The sequence below is a fragment of the Sesamum indicum genome, unplaced genomic scaffold (genome assembly GCF_026168435.1).
Source record: "Sesamum indicum cultivar Baizhima isolate 11 unplaced genomic scaffold, ASM2616843v1 HiC_scaffold_105, whole genome shotgun sequence".
NCBI classification, from domain to species: domain Eukaryota; kingdom Viridiplantae; phylum Streptophyta; class Magnoliopsida; order Lamiales; family Pedaliaceae; genus Sesamum; species Sesamum indicum.
This window is the reverse complement of record NW_028292348.1, coordinates 22,063-27,500: the sequence shown is the minus strand read 5'-3', so window position 1 is coordinate 27,500 and position 5,438 is coordinate 22,063.

Sequence of the window (5,438 nt, the reverse complement as noted above, 5' to 3'; positions counted from 1 at the left end):
CCAGCACAGAAGCCGAGTACCTTCTGTTGAGTAATTTCTCTTTGCTTTGCTTATTTAGAAGAGTAGTCGCAGAGTTCAGTCAAGCCTTAGCAAGGCTCTTTCAATAGAAAAAAGGGACAAGGTTGGCTTTCTAGCAATAAGTCGAGTAAGCGAAAGTCTTGCAGAACCTTGCTTGACCCGCTGACTTGGAACTATTTAAACACTACCTTTCCTGGAGAGTCAAGTTTTGAAAAAGAAGGTTCCAATGAATCCGAGGAAAGATCTTCGACCAAAGTGGGTAGATGGAATCATTTGAAAGGTTCGAAGACCTTTCGATTCCATTCAGGTTCTTGTTCAAGAGCAAGGATAAAAGAAGAATTTTCTAAAGACGGACTAGACCAATGAAAGAGTAAATAAAGGATGGAATTCAGTGGATGGACAATTCTTGAACTCTACCCACACAATGGTTGTTTGGACAGTATCCGTCGACGGGCAGAACCCCGGGCGCCATCGTCTAACTATATATACTAACTATATATAAGATAATGATTGTTAATCACCCAAGGGCCAAGCCTGAGGGCATGAGTCATTGCTTCTTTGTCTTCCATTCTAAGACAGAGGCAATTTGAACCCATGTCTATAAGTTCTATATCGCCGGAGGGCTTCCAGAGGGTGTGAATGCGTGTGAGGAGAGCTTTAGCTCTTTCCGAACAGTTTCAAGATAAGTCCTTCTCGCCAATTCTATTGCCCTTTCCCGTTCATTGCCATTCTTGCTCTTGGTTGGGTACGCCTCCTAGGGGATGTCTGCCTTAGTGACTGAATGTTGGATCGTGTTCTAAGTCTTCTTCCTAGCGGCCTGGCTCTATGCTTGCTTGCTCGATAGGAGGCTGAGGCTCGTGCGTTAAGGTTTAGGTGTGAAGATCCATAAGATGAGGAGGGAGGTGCGTTCTCAGAGAGAGAGAGGGAATCATCTATCCAATTCCTATGTTCACAGAGGGGCTCAAAAAAGAGAGTGAGTGAAAATAATGCACTACATGGATGCTATTTGGACCCTACGAAAGTAAGCCCCGAGCTGGTCCGTACCAAGCAAGAAGATTGGCTTCATTTGCCATCAGAAGAAGGTCATGTTGGAAAGCAAGCATGTGCAAGAACCAATCAGGATCCGCGGGACCTGAGGTTTTCCTGGATGGATTGACCTACAACTGATTGACTCAGGCCCTTTCTCACTGACTTTTTCCTTCATTCGGAGAAGTCATCAGGAATAGAACCAGTGTAAAGTCGTATGCAGAAGAGAAGTGCAAAATAGGCAAAGACGAAGACTTTAGAAGCGAAAGATGCACCGATTGAAGCTCCTCCAGCCCAGCTGCTGTTTATTGAGCTCAAAGTGGATGAGAGAGCATGGAAAAGCCTCTCTCTCTATGCTATGGTCTTCTCAATTGCCTAGTCTCGGTTCAAAGACAGTGGAAGGATCCATCCATCGCATCGGCCTTTCTATCTCCACAGCGCTGACCTGCACTTTCCACCTAGTTCACCGACCTTACGAGTCTGATTTGGCTCTCTATTGTCCACTAAGGAAACGCCAAACAACTCCACTGCGACTGAGCAATCTCATTGATCTGACTGACCTTCCTACTCAGTATGGAAGGACTCTTGACTGACTCTGAAACTGAGTCTTCTGACTTGGATTGGTATACTGGGGTAAATTCTAGCCTATCTATGGCGCTTTCAAAGACTTTTTCAAGACCATCCAAGGCTTTCCATTCCGCCAGGCATATAGAGCCCGCTTTTCTTCTTCGATGAGAAAGCTCTGGTGGATTTCTACGTCTTTCCAAGGAAGAATTCGCACTTCAAAGAGGTAACTGAAAATCCTTTGACCAAGGGGTTCACTCTGAAAGAGGGCATCGACTACACTGAGACCTTCTCTCCGGTTTCTAATAAGGACTCACTCAGGATAATCATGGCTTTGGTGGCTCATTTTTACTTAGAACTTCACCAGATGGATGTGAAAACGGCTTTCCTCAATGGGGATCTACAGGAGGAAGTGTACATGGACCAACTTTTTGGCTTCTCGCAGGAGGGCAGCGAGCATTTAGTGTGCAGATTAAGGAAGTCGATATACGGACGAGTCTTCCCATCAGTGGTACCTAAAATTCCATTAGGTTAGAATGACCTTTGGGTTTAAGGAAAACGGTGTTGATCTGTGTATATACCTAAAGGTCAATGGGAGCAAGGTTCTCTTTCTAGTCCTATATGTTGACGACATACTGCTTGCTAGCAGTGATCTGGGGCTGTTGCATGATACGAAGGCATTCCTCATAAGGAACTTTGAGATGAAGGATATGGGTGAGCCTCATATGTCATGGGCATTGAGATTCACATGGCCTTTGTTTTCATCTACCGCGGCTATTCTGGAATACCAGATTGAATCGAAAATCTCCTTAAGCTATGTTGGATCGCCTTTCGCCGGGTGTGATTACAGAATCCTATATGCGGAGCTTGTGCCGGTCCGATATGGCTAATTCCTATTAAAATATGCCAACATAAGCATAAGACAGCAAAGAAGATACGATATCCTCGAATCGGATTCATGCATCGAAGGAATAGAAGACCAAAGCAAGTTCGTGCCACTTTAGGTTTAGGAAATCCTCCGAAATAACCATAATACGGGCTTTCCATTGTTCTCGAATCCCCCCTCGAGAGCTTTTTTCGTTTGTCCTCTTCTACTTTCTCTTTCTGGCTCGGTTTATGTCAGAAGGGGGGTTTCCGGGGTGAATAAAGAAGAAAAGAAAGGGAATGCCAGTGCAATGACACCAGCCCCATCCAATGCCGTTGACTTGGGGTCAACAATAGGGAGATAGAGCTAAATGGCATTCATTCAGTAGATCACTAGTCGTTAAGGCTGTTAAGAAGGAAGACCTAATCGAAAAAAAAAGTCGTTGAGATGCCAGCTAGGGATAGTACTCTTTGATACTTTTAAGATGATCATAGATCACCCTTGATCAATAGGTCTGAGAGTCAAGGACTCCTGGAATTAGGGATCACTCAAGAAAGTGGTTTAAGGGGCTAAAGCCAAAACTCGCCATTGTAACTGATAGTTCTTCTTTCGGATAGTCCTTTCTTTTAGAACGAGGAATATTTTATATCTTCTCTCTTTTCTGCGCGCTAGGCTTGAACCCTATTGTGGTCCCCGCCCCTATATGCCCTGGGTAGACATGTGAAGGTAGACTTTGACCGGTCTTGGTCTGTGTTTGGGCGTGCTAGCAAGGCTAAGGCTTGAAAAAGAGTACATCAAGATCAGTCAAGTCATCACTTATTCGATTGTTGATTCTATTCCCTAGCCAGGTCGAATAAATACCATATTGGTTCCACATTCTTAAAAAAGCGGGATAGAGCTCTGTATTCCACCTGGAGGAACCCGGCTTATGAATGACCCTATCGATGTGAGTTGGGCTCCTGTTGGCGTATTCCTATTCGTATGATCTCTCCGAAGCTTCTCCTAACTATCTGTATTTTCACTAAAGGCCTATCTCATCATAGTAGGCGTTGAGAGGCGAACCCATTCCCTAGATGCCCTATCTATTGTTCATGCCTTCTTTAGGGTGGATCTGATCCCCTTTCTACTCTCATTATGGGAAGGTTCAATTTGACCACTAGCAGGTTTTTTCGGAAAACTCTATTTATTCTGGTGTGGATGGCAGGCAGGCGCAGATCGATGCGCGTGAGTGAAGAAGGGAAAGCGTAAGTGAACTCGATCCAGTGGTGGAGGAGGAAGCTCGGTTCAGTCCTTGCAGATCTTGAGTCACTCACTTCAAGAGTCGAATCCGCAACTCTAGTTTCAGGGGTATTTGCCATTATGAATAGTAAAGGCTACTATGAGCAGAAAGGGACTAGACTACTTGGCTCGATCGAGCAGCATCTACACCCTCTCGCGTAACGACTTGAAGCTAGGCTAGGATCGGATCCAATTCTAGGAGCGATGTAAGACCAGTAAACCAAGTCTTGCTATGTTTTTTATCTAGGAGCTTTGGTTTGAACACGTTGTTCTCTTTTATTAGGAAGTTCCCTTTTTCTCAATAGGAGGTGTGGTTCCGTTGGACCTGCTCTTTATGCAGCTTAAAGGTTGAACTGGACATTGCTCCCGCTATTGGTAGGCTTACTCGACTAAGAATTCAAGGAAGTGAACTGGCGGGACTCTGCTACTGTAGAGGGTTGATGTGGGAGAGGGGGCGACTGTAGTTTATCGGTAGGAGACCCTTCTTACTTAGAGAGTCTGGTTCCGATCTTTTATCCTTCGAGGTAGTCAAAGTGCTTTCGTCCTTTTTTTATAACAAGTACGATGCTCCGGAAGCCGAGAAAGATTAGTCCACTACTCACAAAATAAGGTAGATAGCTTTCCCTACTTACTTTCTCTCTCCTTGCGGGAAATCCACTTCTTGGCAGTTCTATTTGAACTTAGTATCTAAGATATTAGTAATACCAACCCAGCATGCTCCCTTCTAAGGCTTCTGCTTCTCTCTAATAACGAGAAAATGACTCTTTCAGAAAGCAAAGCTACAACTCTTCAGTCTAAGCTATTTAAGCTAGAACTTAAGGCCTACCTCTTTTCCAGAGATACTCCACTTTCCGGTCTAGCTTCACTAACTGTATTCACCGCTTTCCAGATCTCGGAACTAGATCTACTTTACTCATCGGCATTCTCTAAATGAATTACGTTATGGTCCTGAACTCTCGATATATCATATGTAATGACAGATCGAGGGAAGCTTGTCTTTTCGTAAGAGGTGGGAGTGGGGCAGGAGTAATCCTAGATGTTAGTCCAATTACTTTACTAGTAAGGCGATGCCTGCTTTCCTGAAGCAGCCTAAAGCGGAGATTCCGATCTTTGCAAGAATGCCTTCTTTTCTTCTCTTAGTACAAATAGGCTGTTTGCAGGGGGCCTAGCGCTTAGTCCATTCCTTGATCTATGAATGCCAGGTATGCTGTATTACGATCTTAGGCCGATGGGACAGCTTTCAAAGGCTAGAATAGCTAAAAAATAGACTAGCTTCCTTCGCTTTAGTTTACTATGCTATCTTTCGTAGCCAAGGTTCATAGCGTCTCTCTCTCTCCTGCGCTAGTTAATCATATCCATTCCTCTCTAACGAATGAAGTTTGAAGGGTGGCTTAAAAGCTCCTTTATTCATAATTCTACTTTCTTCTCGATAGCCCATAATTATTTTTCTAACAAAGAAAGTGAAGTAGAGTTTTCAGACGATGTGAGATAAGTAGAGAAATCATTCCTCATTCACTTCCAAGCTAACCGAAAAGTCCTACCTACTCCTATTCCTATTCTATCTCGATGCTTTGAATAGCCGTAAAAAGGGAAAAAAATGCTTTTTTAAGAAAGAACGACCGCCGTGAGAGCTTACTCCGCTGTTCGTGGTGGAGTAAAGGCTTAGGAGTAGGGATAAAGGCATGCC